Source organism: Pipistrellus hanaki (genome assembly GCF_964339955.1).
Source record: "Pipistrellus hanaki genome assembly, chromosome: 14".
Lineage (NCBI taxonomy): Eukaryota > Metazoa > Chordata > Mammalia > Chiroptera > Vespertilionidae > Pipistrellus > Pipistrellus hanaki.
The window spans coordinates 28,335,534-28,357,823 of NC_140516.1; the positions used below are offsets into that span (position 1 = coordinate 28,335,534).

At 38.6% G+C, this 22,290-nt stretch overlaps 2 long non-coding RNA genes across 4 annotated transcripts in view; one reads left to right on the top strand and one right to left on the bottom strand.

Annotated features, from left to right (window-relative positions):
• The window catches only part of LOC311632255, a 141,574-nt gene extending 133,637 nt beyond the window's left edge, over window positions 1–7,937 (bottom strand). The window contains exons 1-2 of the long non-coding RNA XR_014796749.1: window positions 7,874–7,937; window positions 7,357–7,467 (exon numbers count right to left, since the gene is read on the bottom strand). This is a non-coding gene — a long non-coding RNA (uncharacterized lncRNA). The remainder of the gene's footprint in view (window positions 1–7,356; window positions 7,468–7,873) is intronic.
• Window positions 1–22,290, top strand: part of LOC311632253 — a 580,642-nt gene that overhangs the window by 204,581 nt on the left and 353,771 nt on the right. The window lies entirely within an intron of this gene.

The following is a 22,290-nucleotide window of genomic DNA, read 5'->3' on the forward strand; positions in this document are numbered from 1 at the left end:
ATGAGCCCCATGATCTTGCCTTTTGGTAGCAACATGGCTATAAATGTTCCAGAGCTCACATATTCTTACCCCACAATCTAGGAAAGAGGAGGAAGATTCTGTTTCATGTACCCCCAGCAGAATATCCTCTCATCTCCTGGACTATGATTGTCTTCTGTGCCCAACCCCAAACCAATCATTTTTACCAGGACTTTGGGCATTCTAATTGGTGTAAGCCAATCAGAGCCCAGCCCTTGGGTTAGGAAGGGATCAAGGCCACCAAAACCACATGGCTGAGAATAGAAGGGTGGCTTCCCAAAGAAAATTAGGATTGTGTTACCCAAAGGAATGAAAACGAATGGTGGAGAGGCAATAAGGATGTGCCTCACAGTAGGAAACAATTCTGAGAGTGGCTGGGGATAAGAGAGAGTAAGAAACTTCAATCCCTAGAGACCCTGCTCAACAGGTATCTTGATTGGAAAATAAGAAGCATCTACTGACTAAAGATATGAAGCAGGTACCTCATGTCTATAATCCCTGTGACACTTACACACACACACACACACCCCCCCACACACACTGATGACTTCTCTACTAGAAAATGCCACTAGCACTGTGAGTCCAGGGGATCATCAGCTCCGTCCCAGCTACCAAACCATGGCCACAGCTTTCTTGATATTTGGACAATATTTGAATTAAGAACATAACAGAAAAAGTTCTCAAGGAACTCTTAGTAAGGCAACCATAGTTCCTAACATAACCCTTCTCTAAAATTACAACTAGACTTAATTATCCCCTCCTAAAAATCACTGACTCTAAGCACACAGATGCATGAATAGAGATACAGCTACCATTTAATGAGAACTTACTGCAAAGGAGAAGGTTGTAATTGCATTAATACTTTATATCTGATCATCTAATATACACCAAAAAAACATATAATTACCATTTTATCCCTGTTTTATGGATACATATTTTGAGGTTTAAAATTACAGGGAATTTTTAGTGAAAATGGAATTTGAACTTTAAGATTTCTGACACAGCAACCTATGTTCTTCATCATTACACCTTACAACCTTCCTAAATTTGATGGGCTGAAAACTCTGGGACTGTATCTAATTCATTAAGGGACATACACTTGTTTTATATTATACTAGAGGCCCAGTGCATGAAATTTATGCATGGGGAGGGTCCTAGGCCTGGTCAGTGATCAGGGCCAATCTGTGGGGCAACTGATAGGGCGATCAGGGAGCCCATGCTAGCAACCTCCTTGGCTAACCTGGGGCCTGCAGTCTGGGGGCAGCTCTTGTATTGGGTGTCTGCCCCCTGGTGGTCAGTGTGTGTCATAGTGACCAGTGGTTCCACCATACAGTTAATTTGCATATTAGTCTTTTATTAATAGGACTAGAGACCCTGTGCATAAAAATCGTGCACTGGGAGTGGGGGTCCCCTCAGCCCTGCCTGCGCCCTCTCACAGTCTGAGAGCCCTTGCCAGCCACTGTGCTCACCGGTCGTGAGCCCAACTCTGGCTGAGCAGCACTCCCCCTGTGAGAGTGCACTGACCACCAGGGGACAGCTCCTGCATTGAGTGTCTGGCCGCTGGTGGTTGGTGCATGTCATAATGACAAGTTGTTCCACAGTTTGGTTGATTTACATATTACCCTTTTATTATATAGGATAGAGCCATGGTCGGCAAACTGTGGCTTGAGAGCCACATGCGACTCTTCGGCCCCTTGAATGTGGCTCTTCCACAAAATACCGTGGACTGGGTGAGTCTATTTTGAAGAGATGACTTTAAAAGAAGTTTAAGTTTAAAAAATTTGGCTCTCAAAAGAAATTTCAATCATTGTACTGTTGATATTTGGCTCTGTTAACTAATGAGTTTGCTGACCACTGGGATGGAGTATAAGTTAACAACACAAAATAAGTAGGATATTCTGTACTTTTGTTTCCTAAAGGGTTAAATTTTTCAACATGCATAATTTCCCACAGTGATGAGGAGAATTATGATATAAAAAATATTGGGCAGTGGTCATAAAAGAAGTTATTTGTATCTTTCTTCAGGGTGTATTATCTTACTTCCCCCTCCACGTAAACACTCACACACATATATCATATTTACTAACCTAAAGATGTTTAATTAGTATTAAAAATAAGTTTATATTTACTGAATACACATTGATAAAGTTTAGGGGCCACTGAATATCTTAAAATGGCTGTGAGATAATTTATTATTATTTTTTTAATGAATAAGGAAATAATTTAAAGGTAAACCAAAAGAGTCAGTCCCTCATGTTGCTATAGTATAGAAGATGAGTCTATCTGATCCTAATTTTTTTTTTCTGGATGTAAAATGGGACATAATTCCATCTTTATAAACATCAGTTTCCTCCTTTGTATAATAGGAATAAGAGTGGGACCTTCCTGAATGAGATCACATTTGTTAAGTGCTCAGTACTGTACCACGCACATAGCAAGCACCGGGTAAATGCTAGCTATCTTTTCTCAGCTATTAACAGAGTCAGCTTTCTCTATCCTTCCCTACCTTCTTCTATCCCTTGTGTAAGTTTATCAAAAAGAAGCAATAATTCCTTGACTATACACCTCCAAGCCATAATAACCTTTTACTTGTTAGGTCAAGGCAATTACCAATGAAATCATTTTTACCCCAGATGAGCTTGTCAAACTTATTCAATATGTTCTATTTTTTTTAATCCTACTTAATGGTGTCTTCACAGCATTAAATCATCCAGATTTCATAAGTGAAAAAAGGTTTTATGACTTCCCTCTGCCAAAATTGTCTAAACAAAAAACAATCACAAATAGGTAAATGGACTGACTCATCAGCAAACTATCTCTGTAGTTGGGAAACAAGCCAAAACATAGTCTAGGACAGTGGTCGGCAAACTGCGGCTCTGTTGAATAATGAGTTTGCCGACCCCTGGTCTAGGATATTTTGCATCCCCGAGGACATCTGGCAAGGACTGGGTTGAGAAACTCTGTGTGTGTGTGTGTGTGTGTGTGTGTGTAAGGAAGTGCTGTTGTTATTTAGTGGGTAGAGGTCAGAGTTGTGCTAAATGTCCCATAATACACAGAACAACCCCCCACACCAAAATATTATCAGATCCAAGTGTCAATGATGCCAACATTGAGAGACTGGGCATAATGCCATTGAAGTTAGAAATGTAACTTACTTGGCATGCATCAGAGAGAGATATGGGCCAGTAATTCCTTCCTTCCCATTCTTCAGCACAGCCCCCAACTCCCAACTTGATTCTATTTAGTTAAAAATGTATTATTATTATATATAATAATAGCTAAATTTTCAATTGCTTTTCTACTCCCTTCCTTCTTCTAAAGGATATAAAATTATAATATTTGAACCAGTGCAGTGGCCTGACTAAAGATACAGGTCATTTCAGAAGTGCCCCCTTTGACATGTTATTTTGCACTTGTTAAATGGCAATTTAATAGCCCTTCAGTCACCTATAGGGAGGTCCTACCATTTCTATTTGTGGGGAACCTGTGTCTGTGAGTATCATGAGGTTACACAGCATGAAACCATGATTTCCCAGGACGTTACATTGCATTTCCACTAAAACCTGTTGTATCTAGCCAGAATGGGTCTTTGACAGAAGAGACACTGGGGTTTCTAAGAAGCATATACAAAATACAAACAAAAGGACTCCAGTTCCCAATTTGTTCTAAAAGTGCTTTTTGTATAGGATGGAATACAAAGAGACAAAATCAAACACATCTGACTGCGCCAGAATATGAAACCTCTCAGTAGAGTTTTACATTTACTGCTTTCTGCTGCTATTTTGATTTTTCTAAAAGTGTGACATCCTGCTTAGCAGTGTGAAACGGAAACAAATAAATGCAGTACATTCCAATTGGAAGAATATGCAACTTTGAATTAATCACACAGATGACTGAATAGTAAAAATTTTCTTTGGCAAAATATCACACACACACATACAAAAAAAAACCTCATTAAAAATACAAAGAGCATTAAATGAAATACATATAGTTAGCCCCCTTTTATCTGCCTGGGAAACCTTTCACAACCCCCAATGGATATCTAAAACTGAGGATGACACAAGCCCGATATATACTGTTTTTCCCTGTACATCCATCCTATGACTTCTAAATTAGCCACAGTAAGAGATGAACAACAATCACTAATAATAACATAGAATAATTATAACAATATACTTATTAAAAGTTATATGAATGTGGTCTCTGTCTCTCAAAATATCTTCTTGTGTGGTACTCACCCTTGTTGGGATGATGTAAGCTGATAAAATACTGTAGTTAGGTCCAGAACTTTCCACTTTGAAACACTTTTGGCTCCTCGTGGGCATGCCCAAATTGCCAGCAGCACTATTCCTGTGCGGAGGGGCCATCCTTAAGTAAAAGAAGGGCTCCTTGAACCCAAGCCGGGAGATACCTCCATAGTCAATGTGATGGCTACGATGGCTACCAGGGACCAGTGGCGGGTAGGCAGCCTCCATGCCCCGGACAAAGGGATGATTCACGACCGGGGGGATGGGGGGGTGTGTAGGAGGGGGGGGGACGGAGAGGGACAGCGCAAGATTTCATCACTTCACTCGGAATGATGCACAATTCAAAACTTAGGCATTTTTTCTGGAATTTTTCATGTCATATTTTCAGACCGTGGTTGACCACTGTAACTGAAACTACAGAAAGCGAAACCAGGCATAGAGGGCGACCTTTGTATTGCTCCATCGGCTTAACATTTATTTACCTTCGTATAGTTGATTTTTTCACTTATGTATTTACTTTTTACGGAAATCTGGGAAATACCTTTGAAACTCTAAAATGGCATATGTTGAATGGGGGAAGAAATATAGACTGTTATAGTTTATGAGTTAGTCTTTATCAATGCCTAGGACTTTTCCCCCCATTTTGGTTTAGTTTCAAATAGTCCAGGTGTATGTCTGCCTACACTTCCCCACCTGCCAAGTCTTCTCTCAGTTCATAGTAAATAGAAGAGAATTTAGAGAAAATGCACCTCTCTTGAATATGATTTATTAAAAAGAAAGAACCTTTTCTCTCTCTGGCTTCAGATTTTCATTTGGAAGGCTTACGTTTTGTAGCTCATTTCTTAGAACTTTACAAGTCTCAAAATGTTTCAATGAAAAGGTATTACTAGGGAAACAGCCAAAAAGTTTGAAAGCTTTTTTCATCCTTTTCCTCTTTCATTTGAAATGAATAGGTAACACACACTGATTCACATAAACCTTTAGCTGTACTAAAAACTCCCTAGAGGTTTTTAAACATAATTGACATTTTAACATAAATTTTGAGCTAAGCAACAACTGTAGTAGGAGAACATGACTGGATATACACTCCCCACCATTTTAGGAAGAAACTCCTAAAAAATAGATTTAATTGTGTGAAAGCATTTTGAAGAAATGGCATTCCAAAAAATGTTTGGAGATAAGTCAGTATAAAAACATAATGAATCAAAATTCTGATGTTGTTAGTGATCATTGTAAAGAAGCCCTCTTTTCTTAAAATGGATGATTTAAAAGTTAACAGTAAATACTGCAACAAGTTGCTAATACTGGACATCACCTATGTACAGGGCACTGGGTTACGTTCTAGGCATACAAGAGCCAACAAAAGTGATGGCTTCTTCCTCATAAGAGCCTTCAGTCTCGTGTGGGCCAGGCATGCCTTAGAGAGCTCTTATGCAGTCCCTCTCCACCCCTGATCATGCACCGTGGAGTCTCTTGGCCTGGCCTGCACCCTCTCACAATCCAGGACCCCTCCTGGGATGTCAGGAGAGCCAGTTTAGGCTCAACCTGCAGGCCAGCCCGAGGGATCCCACTGGTGCATGAATTTGTGCACCAGGCCTCTAGTATGCATATAAGTTCTTTGGTTAATCTCGCTCCCCCTCCTTGCCCCATGTCTCTTGCCAACATGACTGAGCTTCATCCATGACCACAAGACACTTAGAGCTAAAACAGAAGGAAGTGTGGTGTTAGATCTAGAGGCAAGTAGAGAGTACTAGTCCACAGGCTAGATGTTGAATAGTATTTTGCCTCTGTAACCATGTCACATCCTAGAAAACTGCAATGGAGCCCAGAGAGAAAGTACAAACAGGCTGTCAGGCTGGCTCAGTTCTTGTGATGACAAGCTGAGTGGTTTCAAGTTCGCAGGAACTGATAAAAACTATGGGAAAAGCCAGGAAGATTCCAGGTGCAGCCACCAAAAGTACAAACACTTCCATCTGTAGGCAGTTTTGGGATACTGCCTCATGTAAGCTCCCTTAAAAAATGTGTATTACCAATTATAACAATAGTAATAATAATAGAAATAGTAATATACAAAATGTTTTCCAGTCACTATTGGGAACTATTAGTATATTTTTTAATTTGATGCACATGATAACCTTGTGAGATGTGTACTACTGTGAGAGAAACCTGAGGTAACTAACATACCCAAGAGCACGATTTCTTTAGCAGTGGTGCTGGGATTCGAACTAGGTACATCTGGCTCCAAAGTGCACCTTTTTGACCACTTAGTGGTTCTTCTCTTTAAAAATATACACTGAGTGGCCAGATTATTATGATCTCTGAATGCGTAATAATCTCGCCATTAGGTATATCCCATTTTACATAATAAAAGGCTGATATGCAAATTGATCCCTTGACCAGGAGTTCGACCAGCAGGCAGGACAGCCAACTGCCCATGTCCCCTCCCCCTGGCCAGACCCCACCCATGCATGAATTCATATATGTATATACTGAGTGGCTAGATTATTATGCGTTCAGAGATCATAATAATCTGGTCACTCAGTGTATATTTTTTATTAATTTCAGAGAGAGGAAGGGAGAGGGGCAGAGAGATAGAAACATCAATGCTGAGAGAATTATTGATTGGCTGCCTCCTGCATGCCTCATATTGGGAATTAAGCCTGCAACCTGGGTATGTGCCCTGACAGGGAATTGAACCATGACTTCCTGGTTCATTCATCAAGGCCCAACCATTGAGCCACATAATTGGGCTAAGTCAGTGGTTCTTAAAACTTGAGCGTACATCAAAAACAAAACCAACAAACACTCACAAAAATCTGAGTAATTTAGGGACTTTTTGGAATCCTTGAAGGAAGATGAAAAAAATCTGACTACATTTGTGTACTTGACAATTATAGCTTAGATCAGATTTTCAAATTAAATTATTTAAATACATTAAAAACCACTGTTGTATGCGTTTCCCCCACTACCCGCAAGTAGAGCGTTCCTGTGAAACCTTTCGTAAGCCAAATGTCACAAAGTGAAGAAGCAAACTAACTTGGGACACGTCTTTCTAGCAAATGCACAAAGCTGAGAGGACGCAGACACTCACCGACAAGGTGGACCTGGGCACTGGAGGAGGAGATGCTGGCGGTCGGGGAGGCACAGGCCCGGCTGGGCCCCTCTGCTGCTCAGGCGCTGCCCATGGCCTCCGTAAGGGCTGCTGCAAACCAAATGCTGACCGTTATTTTGGCTTTCCACCTTTCTTCCCTAGAGCACGCATTCTTTTCCTATTTCTTTTGGCTCGCAAAAACAGGTACGAAGGCAGGGCTTTCGTAAAAGCAAACTGGCATCAAGTGGGCTTTCGAAAAGTGGGGAACACTATATATCTATAGAGTTCGGCAACTTGCCTTTTTTAAAATCTAAAATCGGTTACTTTCAGGTTTTCACTTGCATTGTATTAGCTAAAGTTTTAAAATATTTATTGAACGAGTATATTGCCCTTTACATGAATTCTTTGTTTATGTACGTATTGGTTACCTATCGATACATAACAAAGCACTCCAAAAATAAAAGCAACTTACAATGTAAAGCATAACAAAGCACTGTTGCAAAGTGTTGTAACCCACCTCTGCGTCCCAGGGTCTTTCTAGCAAAATGAACTGGCACCAAGCCTGGCAGGTACCCTGGAGCGTGTCCCCCTGATCTTCCTTCTTCCGGCCAGGCCAGGCTAATCAAAAGTCCCGCCAGGAGCCCTGGGGTGATTATTGATTATTCAGGTCTGGTTTATCCTATTCGCCACAAAGCAGGGGCTGCACTTGTCAGCTTGTTGCAGGCACGTGGCTAATTGGAGCTTTCAGCTGAAAGTGACCGCAATTCCATTAGAACCCAGTCAAAGGCACAGAGAGTTCATCCGTTGTTCACATCGCTGAAGACTCATTAGGCTAACTGTAGGTGCCCCAGGGTTTAAAAGATAACTGTAGACATTCTGACTGTACGTCTCCAGGATGTGTGCTTTTCTTAGGTTCCATAAGCTCCAGCCTTACATGCTCACAGCTCCAAGTCCAACGGCATGAAAGAATGCCCATTTCTTCAGGGGGGAAATGCCCTTTTCACCACAGGGAACATTTCCCACTAGCACCTAAGCTCCACGCGGGCAGAGGTTGTTTTCACTACTATCTCCCCAGAACCTACAGTGCCTGCCATAGGGCAGCTGCTCAATGTTAACTGAATAAAGGATCGAGGTCAGACTGAACTAAATGAGGACACCTGTCCTCCCTGCACCAACCACCGAGGCCAGGGGGTGGGGCGGAAATAATGAGTAGGTCAAGTGATTGTACTACCCCAAATCTCACCAAGCTTTTTCACCAAATCCTCTATTGCTGTGCATAGTTTTATTTAATACTGCATTTTAGAGACACATTTTATTCCATGTAAGACTGAGAGAAGGGTGGCATGGCATGTTCCTCTGATGACACTGAACTGTTGTCAGAAAAAGGAGCTATGGTATTGGACGGCTGGAGAAAACAGATATCCATCTCCATAGGCTTCCATTGCCGTACTGGAAGCTCAGAACTTTTTTTTTTTTTTTTTGAATTGTTTTCTGAATAACAAAAATGCAAACACTTTTAAGATAAAATAAAAGAAAATTAATGGATGGGAAGCTAAGCCTTTATTCCAAGGCAATTACATAGGGGATTTAGTTAGATAAAATGTAATTATCTGAGCAGGAATTTGGCGGGATGCCTGATTCCCAGAGATCTTATCATAAGGATGCTGATTCCTGGCTGACCGAGAGAAAGGGGGTTCACCTGGAGGATCAGAGGTGCCAGTTGTACAATGCTCTTCCATTTATCAGCGCTGAAGCAGCTAGAAGGTGGGAAACGCCGGAACAGTCTTTGTACAAAGTGCAATGTAGTTCTCTTTCTAATTACAAAGCTGAAGCACCTAAAGTTTCTGAGGCTGTTGTCAATGATCATTAGAGAGATTAAGCTATATTCTAATTCTCTGAAAATTGGTTTGGACACTGTGCACTAAAAGGAACTCTTGGATTAATCAAATGCTTTTTCATCGACACTTCTGTTTTTTAGTGGATGGTTTCATTTAATGCCATTTCTCAGAGATGCATTTTATTACATATGTGATCTTTATATATAATTTATACATTTATATATGTGTCTAGGTGTTTTACACATATATTTATACAAGATAAAAAATATGTAAAATTATATCATATAGTATTGATATACACTGAGTGGCCAGATTATTATGATCTCTGAATGCATAATAATCTGGCCACTCAGAAAATATTATATATATATTGGAGGCCCAGTGCATGAATTCATGCATGGGTGAGGTCAGCCTGGCCAGGGGTAGAGGAGATGGATGATTAGCTTGCCTGCCTGGTGGTTGAACTGCTGGTCAAGGGGACAATTTGCATATTAGCCTTTTATTATATGATAGGATATACACCGAGTGGCCAGATTATTATGTGTTCAGAGATCATAATAATCTGGCCACTCAGTGTATATCATATTTTAGCATTACATATCTTCTATTGTTCTAAATAGGTTGTAAACAATTTGAAGTCTAGGACTAATCAATAAACTATTCCTCCATACCACTTTGATATCATATGAGGAACTTGTTAATTCTGAATTAAACAGAAGAAATGAAAATTCTCACATTTTTACTATTAAATACTCTTTTAATATGTTCACCATGGAAAAGTGTTTGAAATATGTGGTTTAAAGTCAAATTCACTGTATTTGTTACATAACTTGTTTTTCTACCTTTAGTGAATCAGAGATACCTATATCCAGCAAAAAGCTTTCTTGAAAAACCCTATTCCACACCTTTCCCTGTACTCATACTGAGCAGTGGAGAGGAAGAAGGGAAGATTTAATTTTTGTATATGTGTACAAACAATTTCCTTTCAGATTCTAAAATACCTGGAATCATTTACTCTCTTGACACCATTAAGAATCTGAGGTTGGCCGAAGCCAGTTTGGCTCAATGGTAGAGCGTCAGTCTGCGAACTGAAAGGTCCCGGGTTCGATTCTGGTCAAGGGCATGTACCTTGGTTGCGGGCACATCCCCGGTGGGGGGGTGTGCAAGAGGCAGTTGGTCGATGTTTCTCTCTCATCGATGTTTCTAGCTCTCTGTCTCTCTCCTTTTCTCTCTGTTAAAAATCAATAAAATATATATATTTAAAAAAAAAAAAAAAAAAAAGAAAGAATCTGAGGTTGGAAGCTGCTGATAGAATAAGGGCTTCTCTTATGGGAGGGAGGCAAATTCCCTGAGTCAATTCAATAGCTGGTCTAATGCTTTTTAGTCAAATGTGCTTTTGGGTGCTCATCTAATGGCTAGGAAATTCAAAAAGCATTCACTTATTTAATAGGTATTTACTGAATGTATATTATGCACCATGCTCTGCTCTGGGTCATGAAGAACCAAAAATGAACCAGTTCTTGACCTTGTGGAGGTTCTAATCAAATAAGAGAAAAAAATATGCAGTCAATCAATAAAAATAAATGTTAAATGGTGACAAGTGGTGATAAAAGCAAACTCTGACTTTAAAAAAATTGTTCAAAAGAAGACAACACTGAAATTATAACATTTTGTTAAAGACTGAAAAATGTAAGGAAATGATATGTGAAGAAGAGGAGAATGTGCAAAGGTCCTGAGGCAGAAGTATTCCACAGATGTTTGCGGAGCAAGAAAGAGGCCAACTTTATTCAAGAACCTCAGCTGCCAAGTCACCACAGCTAGGCAGCTTCTGCATTGAGCATCTGCCCCGTGGTGGTCGGTGTGCATCAGAGCTACCAGTTGGACAGTTGAATGGCTGGGTGGTCGCTTAGGCTTTTAAATATAGAGATAATTACAAAGCAATATGATTTCTAGTCATTCGCAGTAACCATAAAATTATTTACTCTAATCAGAGGCCATGAGATAATTTTGCAACAAACAACTGCTTTAAATGACATTGGTATATTTATAACTATAAAAATGCTAATTCCAGAATTGTAATAGTGAGAAAAAATAATTTTAGGGGAGAAAAATAACCAAAGACATGATTTCCAAAGGGGCATGCAAAATATGACTATATGTATATACATAGACCGGATAGACAGGTAGACTTTATATAAACATATTTTGTTTATATATTTTTCACCTGCTAGTAAAATAAGAAAAATATTTTTTTCATGCATTAACGTGATTTGGTTACCAATAAGTTTATTTTCTTTTTAGCATTTTGCAGAATAGATGGGAATGGTGACATAGGAAGCACATGTGGAATTGCACATAACTAACATCCTATTGAAACTACAGAAAACAATTACTGATTTTAGCAGAAACAAAAGCAAGGCAGATTTATCTAGTTGACACATTGAAGGTCCAGAGTGGAAGAATCTGATTCTGAAGAGATAAAATGTAGAAGCGATAAATTACAGTTTATAATGGGGTCAAAAATAAGCCAGAGTTAAACTCTTGGAAATATAGAAACCTGAGGGCTCACAGCCTAACATAGGCTGTAGAGTATGCAATTCTGGTAACAGGGTCAGATATAGTTGACTCTGAAAGGAGGGTGTAAATAAAAGAGTGTTTCAAGAGCATAAAGCCTCAGAACTAGGTATTTCAGCTAATATCACCATTTTATCAAAACTGTCCTGGTCAAATTCCATAGTCTATTTATATAGTCATTTTAAAAATAATTATAAGCCTCTATTCATGAAAAAGCTCACATATTTTACTATCTTAATATCAATGACTATGTTGTGAAATGACTCCACCCTCTAACAAAGAAACTCTTATTCCAAATGAGTTATTCATCCAGGGAATGGGCAAGACCCTTTCAGACATGCCCTTTGGGTTTGGAAAGAGAAGAAACCAACAGATAGAGAAACACAATGAACAGACAATATCATTTTATCATGAGACAAAGCCCAAAGGGAATTTAAATATTTAGACAAATATGCAGGCATTCCCCACTTGCAGGAGCCAAGTGTATTTTAGCAGAAGGGAATTTCCATATTGTTTCAACTTTGATACAATGGTTTGCTCTCTTTTCATTGTAATCTCTAATGAGCAAGTATGTTGTATCTCCATTTATTCATCGGTATTACCCAGGCACAAACAATAAGAAATTTCTCATAAACACTTGAAAATTTAATTTGAAATTTTTATTTTGATTCAGATAAAAACCTTATAAGGCAAAACACCAAATTTCAAAATTGAAATGCCTCTATTTCCACAAATCTTAATTTTAGAAAGGGTTTTAGCATAACCATTATGGCTTGTCTCGTTTTCGGTTCTTATAAGTGTATTTCATGTATCACATGATCTCACCCATCTAGGGGAAGTAATGAACAACATAAACTAATGAGCAAAAACAGACCAGGAGACAGGGAAGCATCCATCAGACTGTCAAACCTCAAAGGGAAGGTAGGGGAGGGTGGGGGTAAGAGGGAGAGATCAACCAAAGGACTTGTATGCATGCATATAAACCTAACCAGTGGTCATGGACAACAGGGTGATGGGGGCATACATGGGGAGGGGTTTGGGATGGGAATGGGGGGATGAGGACAATTAGTGATACCATAATCAATAAAGAAATTAAAAAAAAATAAAGTATTAAAAATAAAAGAAAGTATTGACAAGGATCAAGTTAATGTTACTTCTGAATATTCCCAAAGAGAAGGCAGAGAAACACAGGGGGAAAATGTAGATGTTACAGGTTGCTGTAAGTGTTATAGGGAATATTCTGTGCTTCACTGGAAAACCATGCATTGTGTATGGGGAGCTATTTTACAACTCTGTAAGTTGTAGGAAACTGATAGTAACACAAAAGTAATTCTTGTCTGAAAACATGCAAATAAAAGCTGTCCAGTGTAGGTTTAGCTACTGAACTGCTTTTGCTTGAAAATAATTATTTGATGTAGATGAGAGCAATGTATTCAGTTCCTCCAAGCGGATTCTTCAATACCTCACATCATTATTTCACCTTAAGGGAATTTACAGGATCTCATCCTCACTCACACCTAAATGCAAGTTCAAAATATCCGAGACATCACCATTAATCTAAGGTTACTCTTTTTTAACTATTTACATATTTACATGATTGTCTAAGAAATAAACAACTAGCTTTTGAGAGGAAGCCATGAGTACCTTACCAAAGGGAGAAAAAATGCAATGACTGAATGCTAGAAGGCATTAAAGATAAAGACCATTTTTGGAATGTACTAAAGTACTCAGGCTTGTTTGAGCATAGAATCTCATTTGGTGTGAAAAACACTACGACATGAGAAAAAAGCCAAATGGTCTAAGGAATATAGGACAGGAAACATGGTCTATAGGAACTCCCTAAAAACAGGAATGGAATCAAAATGTATTGAATATTATACAGTTTGATTTAAAGATCAAGTTGTATTAAAGCATGGGAGAAAAACCATATTGCCTGTACATGAGTCACACTGGAATTCTTAGGCACTGGAGCAAATTATGAATGAGACCTTTTTTTTGCTACTAATAGCTAAAAGTGTGATAAATACTGCCATCCAATTTTTGCTATTGCTGTAGACTGTTATGGAAGGGTCACACTTAAAAAATGGTTTCACTTTTGCCCTCGGTTTCTTGTAAGCAGTATGGCACATACAAGTTAGCGCATGCTCTGTAGCTAACTCTTTATGTGCTGTGATTTAAGAGCATAAAGCAGAAACTGAAAACCAATGCCCAAAGAGACCAAGCAAGGAGAAGCAGAATAGTAAAGCAAACTGGAAACAAAGGTCCTGGGTGCTGGTGGAGTCCGTGGTTAATTGGAGACTCTACAGCCCATCTAAAGGTGACCAGCTCTCACTGGTTCCAGCTGGGTGTTGTCATGCAAGGGCCAGTGTTGTTTGATCTGATTTTCAAAGAGTTTGCTTTCCAAGTTTTATGTAAAACCTCCAAATGTTGACAACTGATTGAGAAAATAAATGAGCATGTGTGGGCCAAACAAAACAAATCTACTTCCCAAATCTGGCCATGGGATACCAGTGTATGACCTCTGGTGAAGGAGCCAGAAAAAAATTCAAGAAAAGCACAAAAAAATAGATGGCACAGTGAGCAGACAGAAATTTCAGTGACTAGGAAAACCCAAGGCCAGTTTAACACTAACTTATAAAACATGGGACAGATGCCATGTGGATTTGTTTACTCACAGTGACTGGTGAATGGATGCATCTACCAGTATATATTTAAAATTACTGTAATACGTATAGAAAACTTTGCTGTGAAATTAAACTTTTCAGATATTTCTAATTATACAAACATGTCCACATAGGTAAAAACAGGTGAAATAACTAATTTGTCAAATTTTAAACATATACATTCAGAAAACCTACTTTATTATGTAATGGATTTTCAGCTTTAACAGAATTTAGTCTGTTATATGGAGGCTTTACTGTAGGTCTGTCAGTTGCACCAGTGTTGATTTCTTAAATGTGATGGCTACATTGTGCTATGTTGGAGAGTGTCCTTGATTTGGTGAGATGCACAATAAAGTTTTTATATGTGATGGGGTACCATATCTGCAATTAAAAAATATTGTAAATTTTTGATACATTGCAACTTCAAATTAAGTGAAAATTATGAAATAGAAGTTACTTCTAAGTTACGTTATGAGCAGGTAATAGGGGTAAGAGGATAAGAGGATGGCATAAAGAAAAAAAGTCTGCATTTCTATAAATTTAAATCTTTTTCAAAGGAAAAAGAAGACAAAGCTTTATTAATTTCACTTTTCATTTATAGTTATAACTAGAGGCCTGGTGCATGAAATTTCGTGCACTGGAGGGGGTGTGTGGGTGTCCCTCAGCAAGACCTGTGCCCTCTCAAAGTCTGGGACCCCTTACACCTTACTGCCCACCTGCAGCAGAGGCAGCAGAGGCTCCCGCCACCACCGATGCTCTCAGCAGCCATGAACCCAGCTTCTGGCTGAGCAGCGCTCCCCCTATGGCTGAGCAGCGCTCCTGCATTGAGCATCTGCCCCCTTGTGGCCAGTGCTCATCATAGAGACTGGTTGTTCCACTGGTTGTTCCCGCTGTTTGGTTTATTTGCATATTAGACTTTTATTATATAGGATTATATTTTACATCATTTATTTCAACAGAAAAGTTCTGACTACTCATTCCCAAAAACAGCTTAATGAAATGTAAAACAGGAATGCCAAGACTGGGTTAACTGCAATTTTCTTTTTCTTTTTTTTTTAATTTTCCTCAGCAAATTACAATTTCCCATAGATATGGAATGCTTAGTCTGGACCACCTAACGACTGCTCACAAAGACAGAGCTGTAGGCACAAATGCCCCTAAAGTAAATTTTAAACACATGGAATTATCAAGGGATATTTTCATAATGCTGTAACTTTAAACTTCATGTGTTGAGAAAATATCTTTTAAAATATCCCTGGAACTGTTTAACATGAAAAATGAATGTGTTGTTATGCAGCATTTATGGAATGCTGGCCACCAAAGAGACAACATTCACAGCAATTGTAAATTTGCTTCTGAATGGATCCCCCATGACCCTAAGGTATTTTTATCCCTTTCAAATTAACTTTTATCTCTCTCATTTATAATGCTGCCTTCTTTAGAGCACTTGACTTGTATTGCATCTTTTCCCTCACCAAATGCACAGGTAACTTTAAATTCACTTTAAGAGCAAAGAGAAGTCACAAGTAAGTAACTCGTTGAACATATATGTTCTTTTATCTATTTGTTTATGTTCAGTTTTGTGAGACATTTTTCCATATCTGAAAGGTATTTAATTCATTTTAAGTAAATACCATGGGCTAAAAGGTTAAGATTATAGTAGAGGTGGCAGTTGTCATAATTTAAGGTTCTGAGTCAACTTATGCTCTTTCCAGGAATAACTAGATATAAAAGAATACCATTCTTCTTCTTCCAATGGCATCTCCTGATATTCCTACTGGCAAGAATATTACCAGGGATCATGGATATTTCTGGGAATTTAATTGGGCCATTATGAGTAAATACGGAATTGAGCACTCAATTTTTTTCCCCCCAAGAGTCTTGTCCCTTTGACAAATACCAAGTCTATTTGTCTACTGATGGTTTTAATGGCTTAAGGTTTGATATAATTTTCTTTGTCAGTAAAGATTACTTTAGTTAAAAATATAACAAATGAAAGTGACTAGAAAAATATTAATTTGGAAATATTGGGAGGCAGACAGGAGCCCAACTCAAGGGGAAAGACTCCACTTTGCTCTGGCCTAGGGATCCCTTTTATTAAGACTGTGGGATACACCCATAGCCTTTAGGCAGGCAATTCCAATAATAGCCAATCAGCAAAAATTTACATAAAACTAAAGAGTGGAAGTTGCTTTAGCTACCATTGTCTCAACTAAACAGTGGGTGGTTGGCTCTGACTTTTCAGAGCTTCAAGGTTGACCAGCCTTCAGGGTTCCTTGTCCACACCTCTCTTCTAGTGAAGGTAATGGGAGCTTCCAACACCTTAAAAGTGGGGGTGGAGCAGGACATTTGGAGGTCCTTGGCAAGTACCCCAGAGGTCACATGATCATGCATATATTCCCTTTCCCCTCTGGTTTTGCAGGAAGAAGAAAGCACTTAGGAAATGGTTGAAATGCCATTTTTAAAATATAAGAGAAACAGAATAGGAAAGAGCCACAGAAAATGCCTAAGCTGAGACTTGAAACAGAAAAAGAAACCTGGGCCTCTATGGTTTCCAAGAAATAAAAAAACATCGTGTGATTGGCATAGGTCAGGGCATCTAGTGACTTGTATTTTCTTGCAAACTGAAATTGTGAAAGTGGCAAGAAATGTCTACTAGGATTTCAGCACCGTAATAGACTTAAGTATTAATTCAATGTAATATATGTGTGGAAATGACTTTGGGAGAAAGACCAAGAGAATGTTATTAAAATCATCCCTACAGAGTTAAAGAAAGGGGTAGTAGTATAATAATTGTGTGTATAAATTATCAGTATCTTTGCATTAAAATGAGTTAGATACTAATATTTTATACTTGTTATGCAGTCCTTTGCCTTAAAAAAAACTCACTACCTTTTATCATCCAATAATTGAGAATCACCTATGGACCCAAGACCATTTAGAGACTTTAGATTGGGGGAAAGGAGTACAAAAGAGTAAGTGAATGTGGTGTGGGCATATGTGTGCATGTGTATGTGTGTAAAAGGATGACCTTAGAGATCATGCAGTATGGCTATAGATATAATTTAAGGATCACTTCAATGCCCTATCCGGCCCATGAGTACTATGAATTCACTTCAACATCTTCAGAGACAGAAAACTCACTGCTTTAGAAGCCATGCCACTTCATTTTTGGAACAATATATTTCCTTATTATGAAGTTGCAATTTCACTCTATAATATCCACCATTAGAATTCCAGAGCTAAACTAAACTCTTCCCTAATATGAAACCCAAAACTTTCACTGTCCCTTTAGCTCTATTCCAGCTATGGTCCAGTTGAATCGCCATGCTTTTCTTCTTAGGAAGGACAATATTATCCCAACTCTCTCCTAACATTTATTTCTAGTTTTCCTAATATAAGAGTAGATACCTTAAGATTGAATCCAATGGCATCAAAGAGGCATGTCTGCTGGGATGAACTATACGCAAAAGGATGTGAGAAATAAAGACATAATCAGATGTGAAAAGCGAGTGTAAGATACAATTAGGAACCACTTATATAACCTGAGAAAGGGAGTCATGTCTACGAAACAATCTGAGATGTCTGACTTTTCCAGGCAAGAAACCCTGTTTTCTTTCCGATAATTATTGTTTGGACACTATGAAGTTTAACCCATACCAGGGTGAGCTGGCATTGGAGGGCTGGGGGAGACACCTGACCTGTTTCAGAATGTCATTCCTAAACACTCATAAAATGTTTAGGGTCTCATTCTGTCCAAGCCCGCCTGTAGGAAGAAAAGGCCAACATAAAATTTCTATGGGTCCCGAAAGGGAAGATTATAAAGAGGGGTTCAGAAAGGAGATCTGATGGGGAAGAAAGACTGGCAATGAGCAATGAAAAAGTAGCAAGACCTGGCCTGTGGAGAAGAGGAAGAATCTCTTCAAAGGCAGTGGGGACAAAGGTCTGTGAGTTTCTTGGATAGTGGGGAACCTACCCACATCCTTCCAGACAGCTGTTCCTAGAACCGATCCTAATATCCTAGTGTGGTCTCATTAATGCAAACAGCTCAGGGCGATTCTACCCATTAAACTCTTAGCACCACATTTCCTGAGGAGATGGCAAAACCTCAGAGGGCAGGGCTCTGCCATGCCTTGAGGGCAGCCAGATCTGAAGTTCTAGGACTTCCAGCCAGGGCAGACACTTCTATGCCCAACTCCATCCCAAACAAGCAGCAGTGCTAGCCTCAAAGGGTCAGCTCACTTGGACAATGAGCGTCCAATCACCTACCATGTGGGCAAAGAGAGGCTTCTCCCTGATGTGCTGGATTATATAAGAACTCCAGGCTCTTATACAACCCAGAGGGTTGGGTGGTGAGTGATCCCTAATAAGGGTGGTGGTTTAATTTCCTGCCTATCTAGTGAACAGGATCTTGAAACAAATGAAATGTACAATATTTAGTAAAATAAAAGACTGTGATGTTCCACAGACCCATATTATATATAGTTCAAACTGCATATATATTTTAAAGACATGAAGAAATTAATATTTTAGGAAGTTAAGTTGCTTACCCAGAGTTAATAGAACTAGAAATCAGCTCCTGATTTCTAATCCAGTATAGCCCATCCTCTCTCTCTATCTGTTCTTAATTTTGACATTAAACATTTCAAATCATCTCTAATGAATTAATACCATAATGATTCATACTCATTGGATTAAATGTATACTTGATGAAAATTATATTGTGACAAAGAAGACAGATATAATTCATAAAGACCCTAAATAAATATTAATTTCTAAAACAATACTTATGCACAGGAATTTTTACTAGGTCCTCTTATAAGCTACAGCTTGGAACAAAAAGATGAAATTTTATCCATAAAATATGCTTAAAACATGGAGTGCTTAGGGCAATTAATAAATATAAAGACAGAATAATTCAGGGAAACTACCAGATATTTTTTTTTTTAAATTTATCTATCTTAGTTTTGAGATAGATATGCTAAGTTAAACCATGCTCCAAGATAAAGAAGCATGTGTCTCTGAAACTTACTGAACTATATAACTCTTTTTTTAAAATATATTTTATTGATTTTACACAGAGAGAAATTGAGAGGGATAGAGAGTTAGAAACGTCGATGAGAGAGAGACATCAACCAGCTGCCTCCTGCACACCCCCCACTGGGGATGTGACCGCAACCAATGTACATGCCCTTGACCAGAATCGAACCTGGGACCCTTCAGTCCCCAGGCCGATGCTCTTCCACTGAACCAAACCGACTTCGGCCTATATAACTCTTTTTCATAAAATATTCAATAGGACTAGTGTAGATGAGTAAGCAATTGTCACAATTTCTCTTGTATCAATTGTAAAATAATTGAGGGCCATTCTTTAATTTCCCAAAAGTAAAAGAAAAACCTAAAATAAAATAATCATCAAGGAAATAGTATCACAGATAAAATTGCTTAAACTTTGAGGTAACTTATAATAACTTGATATGATGAACTTAAGTAAAATATCTCTTTAAGGTTGATATCCATATCAACGGTAATAAAGCAGCAAACAAGAAAAAAACAATAAGCACTATAATTAAAATCCTATTATTTCAATTATTGTCAATAATAATCATTGTTGCTATGAGACACCCCTTTTCATGAGTGCCTATTAGTGATTCTGCTGCACTTGAATTTCTAAAAATGTCTTTGCATTTAGTATAGTTTGACAAAATCTCTCATGTTTTTACATGGCATATTGAGTGTTCATTCAAACAAACCTTCAGAGCAAGCTGTTGTTCAGTTTTTACTAAACACAAAGTGTGTTTCTACAAAGTGAAGCACATGTCCATCTAAATATAGGGTAATGTTTGTTAGCAAGAAAGTGTGTTGGCAAGGCAGTGAAGTAGCAGCCCTTCCTCCCATTTTCCTTAAACTTTCCCTCTTGGATGCTGAGATCACCTGATCTCCACCAGCCAGAGCCTAGGACAAACTCCCTCTATTCTACGGGCTGCCATTTCAAAGTAATGAACCTAGTCATGAACCAGTACTGACTGCCTTTGGAGCAGAGGCTAGAGGTTGGAAGAGGTGAGCAACTTTCTTGCAATCTGGTGGCTGCTCTGAGGAGCCAGAAGTTTGGTGGCGATTGGTGTCATTTGCTGGCAGTTGCCAACCAACAGTGCATTACCTTGTAGGGGAAAACAGTTCGGGGTAGTGGGAGAAGGGAGTGGTTCATATATAAAGCAAACTCTTATAACTCCAGAAGATCAAAGCCTGAACCAAATAGGCGAGAATTGTTCACTTAGAGGGTCATCTAAGGGGGAGCTATCAAGGGAGTTACAAAGCTTGCTAATTCCATTGGAGATTTAACACTAACCAAGAAAAAAAAAAAAAAAAATAGAAACCAAGGGGCCTATTTCTAAACAGTTTAAGGGAATGTGTTACATTTGTCTTCCTTCTGCTGCAAGTACCAGCTATGAGGCCATATTGCTTGAAGAGATAGGCCTCTTGACATTCTGGTGTGTTAGGATGAGTTTCTTAGTAGAATAGAGGTCATAATAATTCAGAAAGGAAGTCAGAAAACCAGGATTCTGATTACACAGTTGACTCAGAAACATTTACAAAGAACATTCAGTAAAAGCATGTAGTATAAAATAAGAAGAGAAATAGAAGCCTTGTTTTTCTACAGCATCTTTGGAAGGATGCTGAGAAGAGAGAAAGAAAACTGATATGTAGAGCTGATGGGTTTGGCTCAGTGGATAAGAGCATCAGCCTGCGGACTGAAAGTTCCCAGGTTCGATTCCAGTCAAGGGCATGTACCTTGATTGTGGGCACATCCCCAATGGGGAGTGTGCAGGAGGCAGCTGGTTAATGTTTCTCTCTCATCGATGTTTCTAACTCTCTATCCCTCTCACTTCCTGTCTGTAAAAACGGTCAATAAAACATATTAAAAAAAAAACAAAAAAAAACAAATTTCAGAGAAGGATTCTCTCCTACAGAATCTACATATAAAAGTTCCTTAAAGAACATTTGTTGAATGAATAGATGGCCAGGTTAATAAAGAACCTGGTCCCAAATTCTAAAAAACTGATGTGGCCTGGGGAAAATAAATATATGGAGGGTGATGGACACTGTCAGAGGCTAGATGGACCAGTGGACTGGTAGACCAATATTGAAGTGAGCTGCTCTTCTGAAGCACATATTCAGAAAGTAACAGCCCACAGGGACCACTGTCCACTCCTTTTAATTTCATGAGAATCAACAAAACCACCAGAAGGGATTGGAAAGACTATCTAAGGAAATAATATTTAAAAGTATCCAGTGATGTAATAAGAAATAATAAACTTGGAAGAGGACCAAAAAGGATACAGATACTTTTTATCTCAGATCTTCATATAACAATGCACAGAGCATGACAAAAAAAAAAGTAAATTTGAGGTTTTATAGACTCACTCAAAGCCTTTAGAATAAAACTTAAAATTTATATAATATAAAACGTTTGCATTATGTATAGCAACAGATGTTTGAGGAGAAAAAAAATGATATATTGGTGCTGTTTGTCTAAGACATATTTTATTTCTGAAAACATATATAAGAAATAAATAATTTGACATATTATAGGTAATTAATACATATTTATTTAATAGGTAAATGAGAAAACATCAATAAAACAAATGAGACTTGCCCTTGTTGGTTTGGCTCAGTGGATAGAGAGTCAGCCTGATGCTGTAGGTTTGATTCTGGTCAAGGGCACAAGCCCGGGTTATGGGCTCGATCCCTAGTGGGGGACGTGCAGAAAGCAGCTGATCAATGATCTCTCTCATTGTTGATGTTTCTGTTTCTCTCTCCTCCCTTCCTCTCTGAAATCAATAAAAAAAATATATATA